This window comes from Melospiza melodia, chromosome 3 (genome assembly GCF_035770615.1).
Source record: "Melospiza melodia melodia isolate bMelMel2 chromosome 3, bMelMel2.pri, whole genome shotgun sequence".
Lineage (NCBI taxonomy): Eukaryota > Metazoa > Chordata > Aves > Passeriformes > Passerellidae > Melospiza > Melospiza melodia.
The window spans coordinates 126,176,263-126,202,000 of record NC_086196.1 but is presented as its reverse complement, the minus strand read 5'-3'; the positions used below and the strand labels follow the sequence as shown (position 1 = coordinate 126,202,000).

The 25,738-nt window shown below is 42.5% G+C and overlaps 1 protein-coding gene across 2 annotated transcripts in view; it reads left to right on the top strand.

Moving 5' to 3' along the window:
- The window catches only part of BACH2 (BTB domain and CNC homolog 2), a 181,594-nt gene that overhangs the window by 74,024 nt on the left and 81,832 nt on the right, over window positions 1–25,738 (top strand). The window contains exons 1-2 of one of the 2 annotated variants that reach the window (XM_063153016.1): window positions 3,999–4,071; window positions 10,786–10,890. The gene's annotated coding sequence lies outside the window, so the exon portion shown is untranslated. Of the gene's footprint in view, window positions 1–3,998; window positions 4,072–10,785; window positions 10,891–25,738 lie in introns of those variants that run through there. The other variant, XM_063153015.1, reaches the window with a different exon arrangement.

Here is a 25,738-nt window from a genome sequence, read left to right as displayed (position 1 = left end):
AGAAGTAAAGCTGGAGAAAGCATGGAGCCACTATGCCTCACCAATCCCTGACCAATGACTGGCTTCTTGCCTGCTTTTTGTTTTTATTTTGTTTCACATTGCCTGGTGTATTTATCCCCACCCTTATTTGCAACAGACGATTTTTATAAAGTTCGGAAGTGAGCGAGTGCTGTTTCCAGCTCTGTGGTCTCCGTGCCTGCTGGAACATCTGTACACACACACTCTTTTCCTGTCTAAAGATAGTTTGAGCTAGTGTGCCCAAAATACAACTTCAGGCTTGGGTTTGTTGTTGTCTTAGTAAGCATAAAAATGTGTTCTAATATTATGTCACTCCAGTTATGTGTTTCAGCAGCTGCAGTCTGTTTGTGTCCAGTTTGTTGGGAATGGCCTTGCTTCCTAGGATTTGTTTTTCCATAGCTGGAGCCCTGGGTTACTTGGTTTGACCAAGACTGCACATTGCAGTCTTTCTGTGAGTATGATCATTCTTGCCCAGTAGGATAATTCCAGCAGGGTTTTCTGCTGGAATGACATGACCTTCTTTCACTGACCTCATGCTCTGCCAGCACTGCTGTTTGAACATCATCCCTTCCCACCCCCTCCACTTCCCCCTGTCCCTGCAGGCCTTGCTGCAGTTGTGCAAAAATAAAAATTCCTTCTTTCTGCAGTGCCATCACTATGTTGAATAATTCTGCTTTTACTTCTCAGGTTTTCTGGCTTGACCTCTCCACCTCCCTCCATCCAACAAGGACGTAGTACCTAATCCCTTTTGTGGATTTGTGTGCTCCTGTGGTGTGCATTGAAAAAGTGGAATTTACTTATTAGAGACCTTTCCTTATTTTTTCTTATATTTTGTTATATTTAGTTTAATGCACTGTAACTTGTGCTGTGGGGTAACAAAGCATAATCTTGGCCTCCCATCATGAAGTGCCAGATAGGAGTCTGGGATGGGATCTTTGTGTAGCCTGGAGATCCAGGGAAAGGAAACTACCAAATGGCAAGTTGTGTACCAGCCACACTTCTGGGTTTCTGGTGCTTGGAAAGCTAGGGAACACAGAGATTTCACAGGAGGCTGCTGTGAAGGGTAAAGATGTGCAGGGAAATTACCAGGATCAGCAAGTGTTTGATGCTCAGGTATCTGTAAATTCATATCATGGTCCATGTATTGTGTGGAGATGTTAATTTTTGCTGGTAAATGACAAACTACACTAGGCACTTTTATACATAAAGCAAAAATTGTTCATGATTGTAAAAGCTTTTGTACTGCTTGTTGCTATAACTTAGGAAATGCGAAATGGTCAAGTGAATTAATTATGTGGGTCATCTCAAATGAGTGCTGTAAAAATGTTGTGTGGCTCATTGTCTATTCTCTTTTTAAGCCTTGTTTTATGGAAAGGGAACTTTGGAAACTTGGAAGATTCTGATTTTTATTGGTGATATTCCTCTATCCTTGGAGCAGTGAAGGCAAGCTCTCCTTGCTGCAGGAACCTGGCACATTTGGGCTGGAAGGAAGGTGAAGGTGTCAGAGCTTCCTTAGCAGAGCAGGAGGGTATTCTGTCACTGCTGCTGGCTGGATGGCTCCAGGAGAAGGACTCAAGGAACCATGCAGCTGGCACCCTGCTTACGACTCTTAGTGTCTGCCAAAATTGGTTTAAAATAGCTGTTACTCAGAGAGCAATATTACAGATTTGTATTTGAGCTATTTGGACTTCTCACAAGGGTTGGAATACAAGATGCCAAACAGTGCAGCTTGCTGGTTTTTTAATACAGAGTTTCATGTTGTGAAGTTTTTGTCACAGAGATTTCTATTTCAAGCCCTGGGATACAAGGTGTTTGCAGTAAAGTGTGCTCTTGTTGCAGGGCTGAGTATCTGCCCTTCGTTGGCATTTAGGTTACCCTCATTTATGCTGCAGTGGTGCTCAGGGGCTGGGTGAGTCAGGGCCCTGCTGTGCAGTGTGCTGGGTGACAGCAGGGTGACAGTCCCTGCCCCAGGAGCCAGTAGCCTGGGTCACTGGCTTCAGATGGCCACTGCCACAAGCTGCTTGGGAGTATCAGCTGCTAGGCCAGAGCATACTAAGGACAGAAAGCAGGGATAGTTCAGGTGAGGCGGCCAAACATGCATTTTAAATGCAATTTACAGTCAGGACATCAGTAGTGCCCTCTTTGCCTAAGTCAGCAGATACAAATGCACAGCTCATTGTCAGTAACTATCCTTCTATATTTCAAAGCCATATAAGCCCAGACCTAGAATTTGATCTCTGCCAACATCAGTTCCCACAGGAACACAGGACCACTGTCAAAACAAACTGTTAGAATCAGAGAGATGTATATTCTCCTTCACAGCAGGGAATCTGTCTGCCACATCCTTCCTTGTGCTCTGTGCGCAGCATCACTGGGTGAAGTACAGGGGATGATGTCCCTGGATTCCAGTGAGAGGCTGAGCTGTAACAGTGAAATGCTGGGAAATTTTTTCATGTTTATAGTATGCCTCAGTCCAAGGCATGTGCAGGTTGGAAAAGAGTCATAGAACTGTTTAGGTTGGAAAAGACCTTTAAGATCATCGAGTCCAACTTTTAACCTAACACTGCCAAATCCACCACTGAGCTGGACAAAAATGCACCACTGGGTTCTATTTATGTGTTGTATAGGAGGATGTGAGGTAGTTTCTATAGCAAAAGTCTCGACCATTGGTGTGATTCAGTTGTGCCATTGCCAGCTGGGGCAGGGCTGCAGTTCTGGAAGTAGGGCAGATGAAGCCTCAGCCCCATTCCCCTCGCCAGGCAGTGTGTGTGTTTTACACAGAGCCAGTGTGGGAACAAGCTGAAGGGAAACTTCATTGTGTTTGACAGTGCCTTTTTAGCTGAAGTACTGCCACGATTGGCATGACAGCAGTGAATCCCAAAATTGGTTGATTGCCGAGAGAGCCTGTGAAGACAGACATGAGGGATAAAAGGAATTAAATGCTTAATTAATAGGTTTATACTTCCTATTTCTTGAAGCATGACTATTTTTCCCTCTCCTGTTTGTTTACTTTAAGGTGCCATATGTTCCACTTGAAGCTGTATAGAAATTTGCTAAAGAAACCTGCACATCAGGGTTAAGAGAGTTCTTAACTAGGTGATCTGCTGCTTGAATATTTGACTTTTGAAATAATTAAATATTGTGAACTACCAACATGAAAAGATTATTTGGCCAATATTTTGTACTCTAATAATAGCACCTATGCTGTGTAGTGTAGTTAGTCTTGATTTTAAGGGACTAAAGCTTCAGTTTCTCATGGTAGAGGTTCTCTCCTGTGTTCATGTATCCCTGATAACATTTTTCATTAGAATTCTAGTTGCAAATATCAACATTTCTTTGGTGTCTCCTTCTGTTAGTTCCTTGCTTCCCACATGCTGTTCTGTGTGAAACTCTTTGTGAATTGCTTAAAGGAGTAAAATCCTTCATGGTAATGAAGATGCTAACATGCATGACAGTTCTTATCCATCCAAAAATGGCAGCAGTTGAGTTGTAGTTTTTCATATAAGCTGATTTTTCACTCAGAAAAGTTTTCACTTAGAGAAGGTAGCTATTAATTACTTATCTATCCATGTTTCAATATGCCACCATCTCGTTAAATAGCTCCCTTGTCTATTTCTTTCTGAAACTATAAAGCACTCTTTTCTGCAGAACAAGCTCAATGACATCTTGACACTTCCCTAATGTTTTCAAATCCTGGTGGGTTTGAGTGAATTGCTGGATTTATTTGAACTTCACATTCAGGGCTTGTAAATATGCACAGATGAAAGCTAAAAAGGTTGACAGGAATGCATTTGCAGTTGCAAGCGCTAGGTTTGGCATAGTTATCTTTGGCAACATGAACCTAATCAAGTCCAGGAACTGGAGTGATCATAAATCTGTTGTGATGCTGATAGTCGTCTTGTATTACGGTAGGCAGTACTACCTCCTCTATTATTAGATTGGGCCCTGGGGAAATGCAAAGGAAAGTGTGAGTCTCACCCACGATGTTTTGGTACTAAGCAAGCCAAGCATTTGGAGAAGATCCTTATCTTTGCTTGGCAGATGGAGGGTGAGGTGAGCATATGAGACCAAGTTGCTGAAGAGGTCTCATCTTCCAAATGTTAGTGCAGAGCCTTAACATGGAATGGCCCTGCTCTCACGGATTGGTACCTGGCTGTCCTGTGTCCAAACAGCAGTGCTGCTACCCACAAGAGACCTGGGAAGAGCAGTCCACCCAAGCAATGAAGCTTTCAATGGATGGCATTGTTAAGGATGATTTCAAGAGCTGACTTCTAGCACTTCAGTGGTCCAGGTAGTTGAAAGATGTGTGAAAAACCCTGCACTATGGATTTATTTTAATGAAGGAGTTTGGGTAGTGACATTATGTGCATGTAGGTGGTCATTAAGCAAAGAGCAGAAGTAGGTGGCATGTCTTTTGCTACTAATTCTGCCTCTTCACTTTCTGAGCAGAATGCTTTTTAGTTTAAGGGATCCTAGCATACCAGCATCTCCTGGTGAGCACTGGTTAGCTGGCTCTGTGCAGGGCATGATTGGATTGGTAGGTGTTTAGTTCATAAGTTTCACCTACTCATCTTGTTTTCTATAAATAACTTTATGTTTTAATCCTGTAAGTGTATTGTGCCATGCATCTGTCTATTTGGGGAGCTAATCCTGTAGTGGTAGGCATCTATTTCAGGAGCAGCCTAGACAAAGCACAGCCTATTTGAGTGCTGGCCTACCTTATTGTGTGTCGTGGGTTAAATCGCTGGTATTAGTGTAGTGTGGGAGTTCAAAAAGGAAAGACGTTATTTGCAGTGTCAACTCATTAAAATACTCTGTACAGATTTTTCCAAAAGAATAAGCAGCCCAAGCACACTGGGCCCTATGCCAAGGGTATGTAATAGCCTTGCACAGCACCAGTTGAAGCTCCAAGTTGGATAAAAGGCAGCTTTTTCTGGGTTTGTTAAGTATTCCTTAAAAGAAAATTAAAAAAAGGTTTGTGTACAGAAGTAGCAAATTAATTCAGTCCTATCAGAAAGTAGGTCAGTGACTGACCTCCCGATAGCATGAGGCAGCAGTTTCAAGCAGAAGTGACAGCTCAGCAGCGTGGACCCTCCATGTCTCCAGGAAACTTGTTTTGACAAATGTAAACACATTATATCCTGTATTCCTCTTGCCTTTTTTTTTTTTTTTTTTTTTTTTGCTGCTGCATAAGAAACCACAAGCTGTCACTCTACATCCCCTTTCTTCACCCTTTCTGGTCCCCAAAGGGAAATGCCTTGTATCATAGCTAATAATTTTTGCAGGGCTGTGTAATGAGTAAGACGTTCCAGCAAGGGTTGGTGTTTTTTTATGACACTCAAAGTTGAGCACTGTAAACCAGACTTGACTAAAATCCAAACCAAAGTCTTTCCAATGGTGAGGGAAGTCAGTGGGAAGACAGGAACTGGATTAATTTAGGATCCTTCTGTTCTAGCTTTGCTTTTCTTTGTACTGAATGAAATTTTTGCATATACCCACGTGCCTTTTCAGTGTTTACGTTGCCAGTGTTGGTGTCCACATTACTACAGAGAGAACCTTGAACATGTCTTAACTTCAGCACAGCAACTCCTGAAACTGGGATGCTTTTGTAATTTTGGGTGAAGCAGCGAAGTGTATATAAATGGGGTTGTGGCTCCTTGAATACCTCATAAAGAATAATTGCCTCAGAAGACACGGAATATGCTCATCTTTTCGTTGAGTTGTCACTATCAGCAGGTATTGAAGGTGGACTGTACACTACTAGTTAACGCCTTTGACTTGTACCTTTCCTGCAGGGATTTCTGCTGTGGAAATGTTTGTGGATCAGAAGGTCACACATGGTTTTCAGCTGTCTCCTTCTCCTGACTTTTAACTAGGTTGCACCGACAAGATGCTGCTGTGTGGAATATATAGAGGAGGATTTCAGACTGTATTAGCCATCATGGCACAATTTAAGCCTTTTTACTAAAGATCTCATAAAACTTGACATGATTTTCTTCATTACCTAGTTACCTTTCTGGCCTGAGGTGGCTCAAAAATATTGAGAGAATCTTATGGATTTTTATACAGATGCTGTACAGAGAATGAGTTTTGCCATGTGATGGATAAAATAGCCCTTTAGCTGTACACTACCATTTAACTGAAGTTTTAAGTTCATTTCCTTAGAAGAAGTACACTACAATAAAAGTTGGATGACACTGTCTCACCTAGAAGTAGAGATTTGATTGGGGAGGATGGGAATATATTTGTTAAAAACAATATGCTTCTTCCTTTAGTAAAGGTTTGATCTGAATAGATCCAAATCAAGCAAGAAGTCAGATGCATTTATATAACAGAACTGGCTGTGAGAAGCTGGGGAAGAAAAAAGTCCTGTTTCAGTGAATTACATGTTTCTGTGCTATAGGTAATGTTGGCATTGATTGTTACATACCATGCAATGGATGTCATGCTGAGAAAGTAGTGAAGAATACACTAGTGTATGCAGTTTAAAAAACAGACAAAGGAGAGGAGTGCCCATGTACACGTGTGTGAGTACACTTGTGGGGCGCAGGCAGTTCCCAGTCTGCCTCCTGAGGGATCTGTGCATGACACAGATGCTGGCTTTCAAGTCATTACACTCTCCACAGAGCCACCAAGTTTCCTCTGCTTGAAAGGGCTGGAAGTGCAAGGTGTGCTCCAGGTGAAGGCAAAGATCTGATGCTTTTTCCCACTGTTTCATGCTTACAGAGATACTGCTTCCCTTTGCTCCCTCCTGCACTGGGGATAGAGAGTCAGGAAGGAAACAGCATCTTTTTCTACAAAGATCACCAAGTCCAACCTTCAGCCTAGGACTGCCAAGTCCAGCCCAAAACCATGTCCCTAAGTGCCATATCTACATGTCTTTAAAGACCTCCAGTATTCCAATACTGAAATCCTTTTAGTTCAAGGCAATTTGATCTTCTCTTAAGGTTTAAGACCTGGAAGCACCAAGTGGAGAGCTGGGAGGTTTCCTCCCACCCCCAAATGCTCACAGGAGCTCCTGCCAGGCTGGCCAGTTAAGCTGCTTCCCTGTTGCTCATGGGTGGCAGAGCTCTGTGTGACAGAGGTGACATGGTGACCTTTGCAGTGAAGACAGGTGTAGAACAGAGACAGGGAGATTGCCCATGGTGTAGGCAGTCACTGCTGCCACTTGCCTTTGGGCTAGTGTCCTGTCTCACTTGTTGGAAAAGCAGTTCCCATGGAATAAGAAAGCTGAAATCCTCCTTCTCTTTTTAATTTCTAGCCAGGGGAGATTGTTTCACAGTCTACATCCCATACAAGCAGTGACTACCAGTGCATATTTAGTATATTTATTCAATATATTAATTTACCCCTTCAGCTGTGTGCATGCATCATCAAAGAGCAGGACACCTTCATATGTTCCGTTTTGCTTTGGAAACCTTGGTGATGGCTTGCTGGGATGAATGTCCCCTTTATGGCTTTCTCCTGATGCCCTGCATGTAGCCGTTCTGAGGGAGTGTGGCTGCAGGATCAGCCAAGACTGCAATCCCCCCTGTGACGACCCTGGAGGGCAGAGCAGCGAGGTGTGATGCAGAGAGGCCTCAGGAGATCCTGGGTCTGCATTTCCCCAAAGCTGAACCTTCCTGCACTGGCCTGTGTTGGGTACAGCAAGCTCAAACTCGCATAAGGGACTTGGCGAGAGCGGCTCTTCTGCTTGGGGTGGTTTCTTCACACTCTCAAGTCGCATCCCCGAAACAAACAAACAAACAAAACCAAACAAAAAATGCTTCAGAAAAACCCAAGTCCCGCCTTTTTCTTCCTAGTCCCACCTTTTCCTTCATAGTATTCTTAATTAGATTAGTGGCTTTGGTGCCCAAAGTAAGAACTCAGGGAATTTGTTTGTTCCCTTCTATACAGCAAAGTAAAAAGGTACAGGAGAAATCATATTTTGGCAGTTGAGATAACTTACAGTAAAACTTAAGATTTTATTAGTTTTCTTCCAAGATGGAGGAGAATTGTTTTTACCTCCTAGGTAACTCATCAGCTGAAGTTTTTGACTTAATAGTTGAATTGCCTTTATTTCAGCCCTGTTGACTCTTGGACAGAATCCAGTGAAATAATGCATTTAATATGATGCATTGAAAATATTTATAAATTTTTGTTACTTAGGGGAGGAAGGTGGGAGTTTCCACTTTAGTGCTTTTATGAATGTAGATCAATCTACACTGATTAAGCATGGATAATTTCATTTCAGTCAACAGCACAAGGCAACGTCCATCTGACTATAACAGTGGAAATGTCCTTTGCTTTGCTTAAATCTGTCTAAGAGTATGTCATCTATCATGGTGAAGAAATTCTATGCAGGGTGTGTGAAATGAAGAGTCTGTATGAAATTTCATCCCTCCCTAATGTTTTGCAGGAGCTCTTCTTGGTTGAAGTAACATGTTGTGAATTTTGTAGAGAAATTAGGTGAGTCATTCTTGCACTGATGCAGGCATAGGGCAGCTTCTACAAAGGTAAAATGTTGCCCCCCCTCAGGACTTCTGAACACTCAAAGCACTATTTTGTACAAGTGTTAAGGGGGGGAAAAATAGAAAATTAATTCCTTGTATTGTCCAGCTAACGTCCTGAATGAATTTACTCTGCATTCTTGTGTGGTCCGTGCTCTGAGATTTGGTGATCTCAGGGAGAGCTGCTGGAGGACTGGATGTCCTGTGCACAACATGAAGCAGTGGCTTTTAAGGGCTCCTCATTAAGCCCATTTGGCAGGTGCTGTGAGTGCTCATTTTGCTTGGCTTTGTTTCTTTTCCTGAATTTAAGCTAGTTTGTGGTTCAAGTTTGCATCGCCACTGAAGCTCTGCTCACCTCAGCTGACTACAACTTTGTGTGCATTGCTGTTTCCAGAGTGTAAACTAGATAGGTTATTTGTCCTGTCCTGAGGAAGAAGAGAAGGAGTTAAAATTTAAGAGCTGCCTGTGGTGGACGTGAGTGCTGACTAACACCTTTCTTGAGTACATGGAAATCAATTTGGACCTTGTCTGATGAATGCCACTGCTGGAGTTCTTTCTTTTCCTTATAGAAGTACAAATGAGAATCGAGAAATAAATGCGTTCACTTAAGATAACATTGTGTGACAGCTGAGAACAATTAAAACTCTTACTTGTAGCTGTATTTTTTTCCTTCCTTTCTACAGCGGGAGGGTGGTGTCTGCAGCTCTGAGGAGTTGATACAGGCTATTTGTCACTGCTGTGATCTTATCTAGAACAAGTATCCTGCAAGGTTATTTATTTTACAGCCTTTTCTTCTAGTTTTGCACAACACACAGATCTTGGTAGATGGGAAAGGGGTTTTTTTTTCTTACTAGAGTCTTTTTGGCAATAAACACATGCCTAACTGTAAGAGAAAAAACTTTCACAACCAAGCTTGTTTTGTGAAGCCCAAACATTTGTGAAGCTTACAAACCCTCAAACTTTGCATAATGTGCCCATCCCTGGTCTCAAACATGAAGTGGCAGAAGAGGGAAGTGTTACTTTTTTTAACCAACAACTTATGACTGTGTCAACACATGACAATTTGTCAAAGCTTGCTGTAGCGGTACTGTAAATTAATTTTTAGCATCACTTGTGAGTGGTAAACACTTTGTGCAGTGTGAACAGCTCCTAGTACAGTGTGAGTTGTCAGCAGCTTGTGAGCTACCCTAAAAAAAAAAAAAAAAAAAAAGCACAGAGGGAAGGATACAAGCTCCTCGTTTACTAGTACAAAATGGATCTGAGTCTGCAAAAATTCAACATGTAGTGGTATGTCAACTCAACCTTGAAAGCTTGTCTTTTCCATTAATAGTAATCACCTGCAAGGCTGGGAAATCACAACTTTCCATTCTGTGCCCAAGCAGTGCCTGATAGCAAGCAGCTTTATCAGGCTCATGGCTTGGTGAAGTAGAACCCTCTCTTTGCTCTTGGGTTTTGCCTTTGCTTGTTTGCTTTAAAAGCAGAACATGCAAGTGTGCTCTTTTGCTGAGAAGTCTCAAATCAATCACGTAAAATGCCTGGAAAAAAATTAATATGGCAGCCCAAAGAGAAATGGTGGGGGCCAAGTGCTCTCTCCTGCTCACCTGTCCCCTTGCTGTTTCTCCTTGCCTATCTCAGCTGCTGTGGTGGAGCTGCCAGTGGTGGTTCATACAATAGGAGTTGACATGATGGAAGAAAATTATTTGGTGCGAAAAGACAGGGAATATGTATTGTAGAAAACAACTTTTCAGATACAAATGTATTTTAACCTGTCACTTTAGCAGAACAAGCAGTAATAACCTCCCAACCTAACAATGACTATTAAGCTGAATGTTAATTCGCTCAGTCGTTGAATTGCTAACATGTCTACAATTTACAAGTGAACACCCACTCAAGAGAGAGAAAATAGAAGTTGGTGCCTGGAATTCCTGGCCTTACTGAAATCACCTACATTTTTTTGGTACTAATTCATCTTGCATTTCCTGCGAGTGTTTTAAGTAGAACTAGATGAGAAAAACAGCTGGGCGCGTTTGTTTGCCGCTTTGATGCGCTCAGTGCGGGGTTTTTTCTCAGGCACAGTCGCTCTTGGCTTATACAGCATAGGGTGCTTTGGCTGCACCCTGGGGCTTGCTCCTGTGAGCAGGCAGCACATGTGAAGCTTGGCACAAGAACTGTTGAGACCTGCTAAAGCTAGTTTTAACCTGGTCATGGTTTTAAAGAGAAAGATGACTTTGTTTGTGTATTTGCTCATAAAGAATTTTGGTTGTATTTCCTTTTCTAGATACAGCTGTAAGTGCTGCCTGTATGAAAGAGCTGAGCCACACCATCCAGTAAATTGTCTAGAGCAGCAGTTGGCTTGCTTGGAAATCACTTCCAGGACTGCGTTGTAAGTGTTTTTACAAAAGCATCATCAAATGGTTTCTTCAGTTTTGGGGTGATTTTGAGATGTTCTGGTTGTTTCTTATAATTTCACAATTTTATTCTAATATCTAGTGAGACACTAACAATGCATGTGGGAGCTGGAGCACCCCCATATCTGTGCATAGCATAAAGCCAAAGCCCTTTCAAGGCTTTTTGCTCTCTTGCTCTAGACCTCCCCAGCAAAGTACCTGAACACTTCTGAGAGCAGACAGCTACACAGAAGCCTAGAAAAGAAGTTGGCCAAATACATACTGATCTATTTTGTTATTAACTCTATCACATACATGTTTTTTGAGTGTTCATTCCAGCCTGTACTTCAGCCTTTTAGCTGTGCTGGTATAGCCCTGCTAGAGTGAATTTTTGAGGAGGTTTTCATAAACTGTGATCTGCCTAACTCAGTCTGAAATGATCCATGAATAGATGCCCTGTCTGATCCAAAAAGTGCAGTGCTTTGTCCATTTGGCCGTGCAAAGGGCATTGCTAGGGAACCTCAGCAGGCTGTGAATAGAGGTGAATTTGGTCAGCTGCATCTTCTTTGATCATGGAATCATAGAATATCCTGAGTTGAAAGGGATCCACAACAATTTTTTAGATCATCCTAGGTGATGAGTGAGTCCCAATGAAAATGGCCCTACTTCAGATCACAAACCAATTGCATTGTATATGGCATTGAGAACGTGTTTGCATTGAGAATGATAACATCATCCTAGAAAACTTTGATAGGTACACCAAAAACCTTATTGTGCTATCTGTACTGTTTATTTTGAAAGCATAATCCATTCAGGGATGTTTGTGACCCAGAATTTTGTAATTTTTATTTCTTTTTATATTGTCTTCATTTTTCTGGTGCTGCAGGTTATGAGAAGTATGATATGAGAAGTATTTCTGACATAAGTGCATTTCCCTTGAAATGGCCTCTGATAACGCAGTTGCTTGAGAGAGCAGTAGTGGGAGAATTGGTGACTTAGAGTTCAAATGACTTAGTTAAGCATATTTATTATACAGGCTGCTCACATTCCTCAGCACCTTGCAGAATATTCCCCGCAGGTGAAATCTGCTGTACATATACTAGGTATAAATTTTTTGGGTGTTTTTAATGTTAATCCTGTCACCAAGTCCTTCAATCACAGCAGTTGAGTCAGTTTTTTTGCTGTAGGTTTCTTTTTTGTGAATCTTTACTCTGTACAGTAACTGACACACCTGGATCACTCTCTAGGTGAGGTTGTGCTGGACAGGAATCTTTGGCTTGGCTCTGCCTGCAATTATCTGCCAGATACAGTAACTGCTGTTTTGTTCTTGTTCCATGATTGCTGGACCCACGAGGCACTCAGCCCAATTCTGCATGGGTGAAGTTGAATGAGATGAAAAAAGGACTGGTTACTGTCAGTGATGGGACATTTCAGCTATGGCAAATGTGCAGAGAACAAGTGGGGGAATTGTTTGGGGGAAATTAGGGCTCTGAAAAGTCCGAAGTCAAACAGTTTCCCAATTAGAAATTTCAAACAAGGCCTAATGTTTGTTTTTAGCAGCCAGTTAATGGTTTGTCTGCTTCTGGAACTTATATCCTGACCTAAGCCACCATTGCTTTCATGGAACTATAAGATCATTAAGAATCATACAAGCAGAGTTTAGGTTGAAAAGTACCTTCAAGATCCTCAAGTCCAACTGCTAACCCAGAACTGGCAAGTCTACCACTAAGCCATATCCCTAAGTGCCACATCTACATGGCTTTTAAATACCTCCAGAAGTGGGGACCCAACCACTTCCCTGGGCTGCCTGTTCAATGCTTGGCAATTCCTTTATGTGAAGAAATTTTTCCTAATATCCAATGCAAATCTCTCCTGGAGCAACTTGAGGCTATCTTATCACTTGGGAGAAGAGACCAAGCCCCACCTGGCTACAGCCTCCTTTCAGGCAGTTGTAGAAAGCCATAAGGTCCTCCCTGAGCCTTCTTTTCTCCAGGCTGAACAAACCCAGCTCCCTCAGCTCATCAGGTTTGTGCTCCAGAGCTCTCAGCTGTTTCATTGCTCATGAAGATGAGCACTTCTCATTCTTTCTCACAGGTTCTGCTGCACTTGTTCACAGGAAGCCCCACTGTCACTTGGGCTGATGCCACCATGGAGGTGCCCATAAACCCCTGAGGCTGTTTCAAGGGGAACAGCTTCTCTGTCACTGCTAGTAATGGATTTTAGTCCAGTTTATGTCATGATGTTTGCATTGCTCTGGCACCAGGAGCTAGAGCTGTGCATTCATTTCATTTACCCCAGGGTAGTTGCTACTGATTTGGTTCAAACCTGGTGTTGCAGCCTGCATGCTGAGGCAATCTCAGTTACACCAATTCCTTGAAGGATTGGCTATTCCAGTGTGGTTTTCTGCCTCATGTCCTTCCAGTTTAACTGTATTAGTCTGTTTAATGGTGCCAGAAGGCCACATATTTGCTCTCTGTGAAGCCTCAAACAGTAGATGCATGTTTTTAAATAGTTAAATAAACGTTAATTATGCTTCACAAACAGTTTTTCCCCAACTATTAAGTAATATCAAACACTGAATTTTTCAGTCAGTAGTTGTTTTTCCAGCTGCTGAGTGGGATGAAGTATTCAATATTTTTACAGAGTTATTTTTGCAGCTGCTTGGCTGCTTTAAGCATTAAAGTCCTATGTTATTTTGTAGGGCCTGACAGCCTTGGATGCACAGTGAGCACAAAAAGCCTGTGGTGGGAGCGGAATGATTACAGTCTTCAGATGCACCTTGGTTAGCTGTGGATAGTTTGGGCTGCATCCAGATGAGCTGAAAATAGCATATTGGGCACTTTCAAAAGTTTGTGGTTTTGCAACATTTTCTCACAAAAATGTGAAGTCTTTTTCTTTCTCACCATGTGAGTTATTACACATGTGGAAATTAGTTATTTTTTCCTTTTCAAGATCTTGAGACATTCTGTGAGGGGATTCAGCCAGTGTGAATTATTTCATGAAATAGTGGTTTGACTCGTTGCACCTCCTTGCAAATAGTATAATACCAAAGGATTTTGTCTTAGAAGTGCATATTATGTGCTTTACACAGAAAGATCTTAAAAAATGTTAAAATATCAATTAAACCACAAGGCACGGTGATAGTGAAAGAGTCATTGTTTTCACCCACCGTGACAACTACCCCGGCGGTGAGCACATGGCTCACATTTTCCCAGTGATTCATTAGCCAAGCCAGTAAAACATCCTAGGCAGTCTGATGCTGTGGCTTACTGGTAGCTGTTCTTCAGATGATTGCTCATGTCGACATGATGCATAGCAGTGTCAGAACATTCACTTTGGAACTTACCTTTTGTGCATCTCTTTTCTCTGGTTTTCCCACCAGATCTGCTCTGCTGCCTCACAGCACTGCTGTTCAAATAAGCAGTTGCTGTAACTCTGTGAAGCTACAAAGAAGAATCACCTTCTAAATATCACTGGTGGGTTTTGATGAAGCCACAGTCATGAGCACAGGGTGCACAAAGGACACAACACTGCGCGCTGGGGAGAGGATGCTTAGCACTGAGCACTAGGGAGAGTCATGTTGGTAGGGGAGGAGACCAAACTGTGAAGGATAAATTCTGTTTGATGTTCCATTGTGTTGGTTTTTTAAGCCAGAACAGAAAAGAAGCAGGATCAAAAGCCTTCACAAAGCAGAAGTGTGAGTGTAATGAAACGTAGTGACTAGACAAAATAAATAAAAAAAGAAGTTCATTGTAAAACCCACCAAACTTAAATTTCAAGGCCCCAGAAGAAGAGGTGATCTGTCAGCCACCCAGCTTGGACTGGGCACCCAACTGGAACTCATGGTCTGGGTTCAGTTCCCTGCCTCAGTCACAGGTTTCCTGTGTGTTCTCAGGCAACCTCCTTCATCTGCCCCATGACTGACTTCCTCATTTTGCAGTGGAGATCATCTTCTTCATGTTCATTGTGAGGACAAAGCCTACTGATGTTGCTGAAAGATGTGGATGTTGCAATGGGAAGAGCCACCCTGGAGACCAGAGCAAAAGGGATGGTGCTTCCTCACAGGGGATAGATGGTCACCATGCTGCTCACATTTCTGTGTTAAAGACTAAAGGAAATTGTTTCCAGATCTCAAAAGGGCTGATTTTCTTCTTTCCTAGTCGTTCAGGCCTACTTTTTTTGTGGAGTTTGGCTGCCCCAGTGCAGCAGCAGGCATTTGGAATATTCCCTGTCTCTCACCTTTCTCCTCTCAGTCTGTCAGCTTATGTCTTTGAATCACTCCTGTCTGCTCAATGCGCGCGCCCGGCACAACCCAATGGGATCAGAAACACAGCTTCTGTCATCTCCCAGCTTACATGGAGATCTCCTAACATGGAAATATGGTTGTTTGTAAGAAAGAAACTGAAGAGTGCTTGGGGCTGGTTGGAGGGGTACCAAAAGTGAGCCTAGCAGCTGAGGAAGGTGGTGTGAGGCAGTGGAATGTCACACTCACGGACTCCTGCCAAGGTGTGCACTGGCACAGTGTGGCTGCTAAGGATGCCCACATGGCCCATCACCACCACTGGCCCTCAGCCCCTCGGCTCCTCCACTCAGACCCTGCTAAGCAAAAATATTAATTTAAGGGGTTTTTATATCCTGTCACTCAGTGCTGATGCTAATTCTGAGTAAGGAATCAGAAATGACAAGTCACACTCCTTTCGATGTGCCCTTTTATCTCCTTTGGGTTGGTTGTTGAACTTTTAAGTTCTCAGTACATGAAAACCAATGTCTTGTTCCTTCCAAGGCTGGTCAGCTCAGAGTCCCTTGCCATGAGAAAACACGGATGATTTAAGATGTAGTGCTGTGGACACTAGACATCCTCTCTGTGCCTGCAGTGCTTGTTCCTTTTCCTAACTAGTGAAACTGGAAATTCAGTTTGCTTGCAGCTCTAAAGGACTAGTGCCTGAAAATGCAGCAACTGCTTAGTTGTCCATTGCTGTTTCAACCCCTCACCCAAGCTACAAATAATGAGTTATTGAGCTAATTTAGTTTTATACAGAAGTGATCTTCATCTTGCAAATCAGGAAGGCTATTTAACGCAGTGTAATTGACTTCAGCTGTAAGATTCAATGCACTTATCTAGGATTACAGTTCAATAAAATCTAATTGTGCTGAGAGCAACAGGAATTACAGAAACACCTGGGGATTGTTTTGTGCCTTTCCTGTGAACAAGGTGTGCTGAATGTCTTCTGGTCCTTATGGGTTGGGTTATACTGCTGCATGACCTGCCCATTGGTGGGAACAGCTTAAGGTGACACCAGTTGCCGTGGGGAGGTGAAGCCAAGCAGGTGAAATGATGGGTGGCCTTCTTCAGTGAGCTCTCATTTCTGTGTGCCTGGCCAGAGTCAGGCTGGGGGAGCAGGAAGTAAGCAATGTCTGGTTTCATTATGATGGTGATGATAATAGGATCCATTAGGTATGTGAGATTAAAAGCCCTATAACATTGCAGGCAAAGTTATCCACAGAGAACAAGGCCTGAAATCAGCTCAGTGCCTAAACATCCTTTTGTCTTGCCTCACCCAGTGTAGAAATAAATAAGGGAGAATGAGTATTTATTCAGTATTTCCTCTCACTATTTACCAAGTAGGAACCTGTGTAAAGCCAATTGCTACCTGGAAACATTCGCTGGCCATCATGCATTGGCTTTATGACTGGGTGCTGCAATTGTAGAGAGCCTTTTTGCCCAAGTATTAATGAGCTTTTCATCAGCCACTCTGAATAAATGGGAAAGCATTAGGTTTAATTTTTCACTTGCAAAGCTTTAGGGAAAAGTACAGACTTTTTAGTGGGATCAGGACACTGGCACAGGTAGTGAGTAATTTGGGATTATGGCGGAGCAGGCGGTGTGTCAAGCGTCCTTGTGACACGCATGAGGTGCAAACTTTGTTATTCTCTTGTAGAGAGACATCCCAAACATCAATCTTTGGTCCAAACATAAGGTTGTGTAATTAGGAGTGCTTACCTAACTTCCTGCTTATTTTCTCCATTATTTCTCTGTTATTAATTACCCTGTTGCAAGCAGGAAAGGAAAAATATACTTTCAGACCAAAGTAACAGATTTGGCTGGTTCCAGTACTCTGACTTCATGAGCAATAAAATACATAATATTGCTTGCTACAGCACATGCTGTACTAATCATTCTCTGTGCAACTGCCTGCTTTTTACATCATTTTAGGGAAATGCCAGGACTAAGGAGTAATAAAACAAGACAATAATGGCAGAACAGGTAGGTTTAATCGTACAAGTTAAAAACAAAACAAAAAAGACCTCCATCTCCAAAACCATCAGAACTGTAGAAAGAGGCTCTTTCAGCCTGACAAAGTTAACCTGTAATTACTGAACTCAGAGGACATCTTTCTTACACAGGAACAAGCAGTGAGAATGGACCATGCAGGATGTCCGTGAAGCTGCTGCAGTCACATTTTAAGAGCAGAGAGATTGAAAAGAAAATCATTTTTTTTCTGGTTATGGAGTTGGCACTGCTTGTGGCCTAATGGTTCCTGGTTCTTACTACTGCTTTGGGTGATCGTTAACTGGATGGTTAAAATACTGATGTTGAACTTCTGTTTTCAGGTGACATGAAACTGAAGAAGAAATTCATGTCATGCCTAAGGTTCCAGTTTGAGTTGAGCTGTCAGGGAGAACTAGATAGACATTTGAACACAGTCTTTGCTGTTTTGGTTAACTTTATGAGGTGATAAACCCTATTTCACTTTGTTTCCCACGCCTTTATTTTTTAATCGAGACACTCAAGATTTGATACAAAATTGACTTAAAAACAATTACAGGGCCACTTCAAAATGTGTCTGCTTTGCATGCATCAAAGTATTAATGTTAGCTTGTGCACAACCTGCTGGTATGCAGCAGCAGACGGCAAATGGTTTGTTAGTATTGGCAATGCTCTCACAAAGCCAAATACACTTCTTACGTTTGCTGGCTTGACAGCCCAAAATGCTTTTCATTCCTATCCATTTTTTTCTGCTTCCTCTGTCTTCATATTGCCACCCTTGGACCTTAGAGTAGTAAAATGAAACTTCAAAGAGTTTATGAAAGTTATAGTTGAAAACATGTTTTCTTAGGTCAGGCAGATGAAACCAGTGGTAAGTCCAGTCTCCTCTCAAATTTGGCCAAAATAATATTTCACCTACATTTGGGGAGTGTGACAGTCCATTTCTCTCTAAAATAGCTGAAGTTGATAAAAGTGTTGTTCAGAAAAATACAAGATTCCCCAAGATGTTGCTAGGTTGATGATACTCATTGGATTCTGTGCTGAGCAGAGCTGAATCTATATGCTTCTGGACATTATTTCTCAAACATGGTTGAGATATCATCTTGTTTAGTATTGTCATAGGTTTGTTTCATAAGTCTAGCTATGCAGTAATTTCTTACTTCAAAGAAATTGCTTGCCTGAAGATTTTTTTTTTAAAGCTAGGCTTTCATTTAAATCAAGTTCCACTCCATTCAGAAGAGTACGATTTTTGCAAATATGTATGATATTAGTTTCATGTCCAACTATCTACCACAGTTAGGGAAATAAAATCTAACATCATCTACAGCCAGCAGATTGTTTCCTTTTCCCTTTTCATGCCATTTGTTTTTTCATTTCTTCTCCTCCACAGCTTTGGATTTTGTCTGTCTTCTTGTTTTAAAATCTGCTGTTGTATTACTCTCAATACCCAGTGTTTAGATGGGTCCTTCTCCATCTTCTCCAAAGCATACCAAGGTTCTCCTCCTATCTCATGCCTTGTATTTAAGAATTAGTGGCATGATGTGTAATCCATGAGTTACTGATAGATGCTGAGAGCTGTGCCTCCAGCAGTGCTGGTGATATACTCCAGCTGCTGGTAGGTGCTCAGTCTGCAGCACTGGGCTGGAGTTACTGCCAGATAAAAAACAAAAATTGGACGTCACATCAGCAACGTGGTTCCAGTGGAGTAGTTTAGGTATAAGGGTAAAAGCTAATATAGACATGACCAATAATTTCTCACCCTTCCAAGGGCATTCTTCTAATTAAGACCATGTATATACTAGTGAAGGTTTCCAGTACTGTCCCCTTAATCTATAAATTATTGGTCCATTTAACAGGGCTCTGCATACAGCCCCAGCTAAGACACCTGGCTGGTACCCATTGATCCTTGTCCTCCTGCTCCAGTCATCTCCTCTTCATTTACTTGCTAATGGAGTAGTCTGCTCTTTCTGTTTCAGTCTCACATTGTTTCTCTAATTGGCTTCTTTTTCTTTTGTAGTAATGATTTTGCTATTCCCGGGCAGATTCCCTGGCAGGGGACTCAGAGTATGTCTGTCTAACATCACCCTTATCCTGGTAGTAGCAACCACTCTGTTTTGTGTCACCTTGTCTTCAGAAAACACCGCTAGAGGCAGTTGCAACCCCACTTGATGTTTCCCTATGTAGAAGATGTGAAAATACCTAATGAATCATTCAGGGAAGGTGTGACCTGCGGGATGCAGACGCGTGGGAGTGTTTATTTGTTGCCAGCATCAGAGGGGGAATCGCTCCGTTATCCGAGTACCCATGTCAAAAGGTGGGAAATCAGCATGCTCTGAAGTTTCACTGTACCTTGATTCCTCTCCTATCTGTGTCTTCCTGGAAGGTAGTTAATTTTGGAAACACGCACAAAGAGGAGAAAAGCAGCAAGTAAATTCAGGATTTCCTTTGGGGGAGAGATCCCGCAGGGGAAGAAGGGAACTCTTTTAATAATCTTTGCAGCATTTAATCCCAAGAAAGTGAAATAAAATCAGCACTTCCACTGAGAATTGGCAGGGTATATTTCTGTAACAAGACCAGTTCTTTGTAGTACAGTCTGATTAAGACTGTATCGAGTTGATTGAGGAGAGTAAAATCTGGTTTTGACAGATGTTTCCCATGATCTGAAGAATACAAACACTCCTGCAAGATGACAGACGGCTTGTTTACATAAGAAATCTTTTTTTTAAATTAAAAAAACCCAACAAAAACAAACAAACACAAAGCAACATTAGGATCAGTCATTCTGATCAAGGCAGTGTCAATTATTAGGCTGTAAAGGGAACTGATGACTCAACTTAGGCACAGCATTGCCGCGATCTCCGATTTTCGGTTTCATAACAGATTCTTTTCAGGAATGCTTTTCATTCATACCTGATGTTTAAATGTGTCTCTGGGAGTGTGTATCACTTTGTGAAGGGGATGTGAAAGACTGGTGTCAGCTTGCTCTGAGTGGCTGGGCAGAATTTGGGAGGCATTCCTGTACCTTGGTGGGATGCCCGGTGGGAGAAGGGTCCTCTGACACATCGCATTGTGCACTCATACCTGCACATCGCCAGTGTTGTTACCATGGTAAATTTTATAGATAAGTTCACATCAGTAAAATTGAAAAGCACTTTGATTCAGAAAGTGAAATGTTTTGATGAGATCCCATGCTTAGTAATTCCAGCGAGTGCACTTGTTAAAGCGGGTGAGTCAGAAATGGAAATGCAAAGCATTTCTCTGAACGGTGGCCGGAAATTAGCTTTGAAAACTGAAACAAAGCCCCAACCGCAGTTTTATCTATTTACCTAACAATTTTAGATCTGTGAAAATCCCTTTGTCTTTGGGATACATTTCGATTCCTCTCTTGTAGTGCTGGTGTGATCCTTGAGCTGGATAATGAACCATGTGAGGACAATTTTGGTGTGCCTGACTTTTTTGGTTTAAAAAATTGAGTGTCCTGTTAGTGACTTCATTGCCTCTGGCGCTGCCATATTCTGTCATGCTTGTGGTGCAATTTGGTGGAAATGTAAGTCAGGATGGGATGTTTTAATATTTGAGTTAATGTAACACTGAGAAAGTAAACCAGGGGAATTGAGTGAAGTCACTCAGCTACTTACTACCCAATGCTCAAGTTGTGTGTGTACATACATATATATGTATTTATGTATCTATATATATAGCACACGAGGCTGACTGTTCTGGCACAAAAATCTCCTCAGTTTGGGGCTGGCTGCTACCCAGCTTAGCATGGAGAGGCTTTGGTGGTCACAGGCCCCTCTGTCAGGACACAGCCCTCCATCTGTAGGGAGAGGGCAGAAGGGGGTCACGAGCGTTTTCATATTAGCAGTGGTTGTGTTGCTGCAAAAAAATTTTAAAAATCAGCATATTGAGTGATAGCAATATTCTTTTCCTCATCTTGCACCTTTCTTCTCTACTGACATCTTGGTACCTCTTGCTTATGCTTGCTGGAAGCTTTGGACTTGTCACTCAGCCTCAGGCAGCATAAGGACTGACTGCTTTTCTGGCACATGCAGTGTGGTCTGAGGCCCATCAATGTAAGTCATGGTGCAGGAGGACAAAGTAATAGATGTGTTTAAGGGACTTGCAATTCCCATGGCAAGGCTGGTAAAGTAGAGCTCGTTTCAAAGAGCAGGCGGTTTGGTGATTTTTCTTAATTACTGTTTACCTAAATAAATAAATAATGCATATTCATGGCTTTAACTAGAGTAAGTTGTGTTGAAATGTTTACCTCTCCCGAGGATAGTTATTAAGGGTGGAGTGTGGGGTGCAGCAATTAATAATAAAACATTTAGATGAGATTACAGAATGTTCTGATTGTAATAGTAAACATTATGCTAGAAATAAAAGCAAATAAATCTGTCTTGAATTAAAAAAATAAATACTATGCTATCTGAAGAAACATGCTGAACAGAAGCAGTTTGGGTGAAGGGGCCATGCCCTTGGAGCTCTTCAATATCACAGAGAGGCTTCTTCAGTGTAAAAAGCATCCCTGTGGAAGAAAGCCCCTCATTTTAAGTCTGGAAAAAAGATGATACAAATATTGACATCAACACAGATTAGTGTGGCAGATGTAACACCTGTCAACACCACTTTGAGGCTAGGGTCCCTTTATTCTTTAACCGTGCAATGGAGAGTATTTCACCTGCTTATATCAGTAGTAAATAAAACCTTCATTTGCATTGTGAACCTCCTCCCTCCTTATTTTGCACATTCCTTTGAATGAAATTCTTTGCTCAGATGAGAGTTTGAAATTTGGATTCATCCTTTCATATCTTTTGGCTGTGGTTCCTTATCTGGTTAATCAGATCAAAGAGAGCCAGTGATGTGTTCAAAGATTCTTGTGACAGCTGTGTACCATTAGGCTGAATGATTAAAAAAAACCCATAATTGTAGTTTAGCAGAGTAAATACAGATTGGTCTTTCAGTTTAACATACGGTTGCAGGCAAACTGAGCCTTTGACAAAAGACCTGCTGCTTTAACCCCATGCAGACAAAATTGCCTTGCCCCCAGCCCCACCTGCCTCCAGCCATTTTGGGCCAGCAGAGGAGTGTGATTGAGCAATAGGTGTATCTGTCCTGTTGCACTAGGTTGAAGATGAAAAAGAAAATAGGGAATGGGCAGAAGGTAAGTAGGGAGCACCAAGGTAACGTGTGGGGACCATTAGCCTCAAAGCTCCTTGTGCCGCTGGGGTGGGCTCTCTTTTCTCATTCAGCTGTCCCTTTGCCGGCTGCTGTCCTTTCTGGGCTGTTTCCTAACTTGGGCATTTTTGGGGATGAAGGTTTCCAGTCTCCCTCATCTAGACCAAATTGGTGCCCTCTAAAGTAGCTTCACAGGAGCTAGGATGCTCGCTGGCACCTAGCACACCTGGCATGCTGCTGGCATGTTTCCTGGACTCCCTATCATCTAGAAACTGAAAAGTGGCTTCTCTTTGGCTGGAAGTGTGGTCTGACTACTAGCACAGCTGACTGCTAGAGTGCTGGAGTCTTTGATTGTGTCAATCACCAGTGCAAGTCCCTGGCTGGTCTCTGAAACAGAGCAAGACGTCGAGGAACAAGCATGGGCGGATGGGCTGTTCCCAGCACAGGTGCAGGGAATGTCCCGTTGACTTTGGTGCTTGTGAGGCATCTTCACAGCTGTTTTTTTCTGGCTGATAAATTTCCCTCAACCACATTTTGCTTCTCCCTTCAATGGATAAACCTTTTCCCTGACCCATCTGCCTACTCTGCAGGATCTGAGTGGTATCTGTATCCGAGAAGACAAGGGTGTTAATGATGGCACAAGGTGTCCTTTTGGTCCATCTGCCCTGTAGTGGAGGGATGTGGTTTTATAAATATGGTGCATTTTCCCCATTGGAAGAATCATTCTGGGCTACAGACAAGATTTCTCTGGAGCAGAAATACCCATTTCCATCTTCACCTTTTTTTTCCTAAGGGTTTCTGGGAGTTCCAGCTGCATGCCTTCTGGCAAAGCCAGCAGCAGCAGGGCTGCCAGAGCCTTGTGTGGGGTTTTGCAGGTTGAGAACATGTTGCACACACAGAGTGCACAACACAGTAAAGCTGATATCAGCTCGCAACTAATTATCTCTGTATAAAAATTCCCCTGCTCGCCGTTTTGCCGTTAGAGGCTCGCTGGTAAGATTTATGACTCTGGCTAAAATGAAGTACCATTTCCTTTTTCTCAGCATTACTGTGCATGGCCTCCCTGGCTTTTCTTGTTAAAAAGACCTGAGTTCACCCAAGAGGGAACATATTTTTGAACCACTTTCCCATCACCATTCTCCCTTTCTCTTTTTTATATTTTAAACAACCACTGAAGATCACCCACAAAGCAATTTCATGTCTTTTGACTTTCCCCTGTTTGGAGTGAGGGGTGGAGACAGAGAAGATGAGAGGCAGCTCCTTCATGGGAGATGGAGCATTTGCTCACTTTCAGCCCATAGCTTGCACAGGCAAGATGTGCACATCCATCAACACAGGCTCCCTCTTCATAGCTTGGTGAGCAACTACTGCATCCAGAATTTACATAAGCTAAAGGATAATTTCCTCACTTCGTGCTGTAACATGGGGGACCACCTGTACAGCTGGAGAAAAAGCTGTTTCTCCTGCTCTTATGTTGCACATGTATGTCCTCATTTGACAGGATGATGAAAATGAGACCACTGACTGAACTTTCTGAACTTGCTAATATATGGCTGACTTCATCCTAAATCACCTTAAAATTAGTTTGTGACACTGTAAGGCAGTTGGGGTTTTTTTCTGAGTACAGAGGGAAAAAAGGGAGCAATGTTGAGCTGCTGCCATCTCTTCCCAGTTGCAGTGAGACGTAGTTATTTTTGTATTAGAGCTTGGAAGAAAACCGGTAGAGATGCCAGATAAACCTCCCCAAAACAAACATTTGTGTTAATACTTAAATATTGTTCATCTTTTGCAGCATTTACTTATCTGTTTCCCACATGCTGAACCTTATGGGAAGTTTTTGTGGTTGACTGTGGCCTGTTCTTTCGTTCTCTATGTTAACTGTTTTCTCAATTTGCAATTTTTAAAAGAAAACAGCAGTAAGAGTCTGACTGTGATAATCATTCAACATGGGAACATCATTTTGGCATGGCAGGGGTGTGTTTTTGTGGGTCACATCTGTTGGGTCAGGAGCCTTGGAGCATTAACCCAGTGAGCTGTGTCACTTCATGATGACCTGGAAGCATTCTCATCCAAGAGAACCAGCACTGGCTAGTCCAGTGTCATCTTCCAACATGCCAGACTCAGGGACAGCAGTTTCATCCTCATCACTCAACCATCTCATTTTCTCCTGTTTGTATATGTGTTAACCATAATTTCCAACCCTTAAGGGGAAATAAGCTAGGTGTCTGAATTTTCATCAGATCTGACACAAAGTATTAGGCTGTGGCTTTTGCTGTCTATTGGTTTTACTGCATAGGACATAAATATTCAACTCATGTCATCTGATAAGGTTGCTGGGGAGGGGGTTTTTCTCACAAAATATATTAACTTTCCTTTCACACCTAGCCATTCTTTCATGAGTCATAACCCCAAGATAAAATATTTTCGATGGTGGCTTTAAGTCAAGTATATTCCAATGAGAAAATCACTTGGGTTTTACATTAAAAGATTTACAAGTTCCTGTGGCAGTAGTCTTGAACTGCATCCTTATGCCTTCTAGCCCTGCCTGCTTGATGTGTCACCGACCTAAGTGCAACCAGAGGACAAGGAAGGGTGGAAAATTCTCCCTATGCACATTCCCCAGCTTCTCTGGAGGTTTTCTGTTTAAGCCTGGTTGGTTTTGTTATGTGTAGCTGGTGAAAATCCAGTTTTCAGACTCTGGAGCACTCCAGGGCAGCAGCAGCTGCCTTCCCCTGCAGCCAGTCAGCCAGCAATGGTTTCTTGAGGGTTCTCCTGGTGACTTGGGCCACAGTTTCCAGCTAGGGTGGTTCCTGACACTGTTTTGCCATTATCTGAGGGAATAGCTCAATCTCATCTTCTCTGACTGCTGACACAGCTCACCCAGACAGGGGCACACTGCAGAGCTGGTGCTCACAGCCCTGGATGGGTGGGTACCTCCCTGTTTGTGGTCCACACTTCCTTGCTTGTGTTGGTTTTCTGCATCCCACCTCTGGGCACTGGGAAAGAAGCTGCTGTGCCCTTCTGGCTCCTGTTTTGGCTGCTCCTGGTTAAACAGTGCATGTGGGAACAAGCAGGAGTGATAGATTGGCATGTTCTTTCCCTTTGGAAGAACTCCACAGGTTATTATGAGGAAATTAGGTGCACTGAGGGTGAAGCAGACCATGTCTCTTTTGTGACATAGGTATCGATACCATCTTGGGTTTAATTCACAGATTTCAGTGAGAGATCAGGCATTAGATGTCAGAAGCACTGCAAATGCCTTCTCAGCCTCAGGCGACCCTTCAAGCTACAAATGTTCCCATGAAGTTACTTCAACCAGACAGAAATCACACACAAAATGTAAGGGAAACACATTTGCTGGTCTGTGATGGCATTGCATGTAACAAAGCAGGATC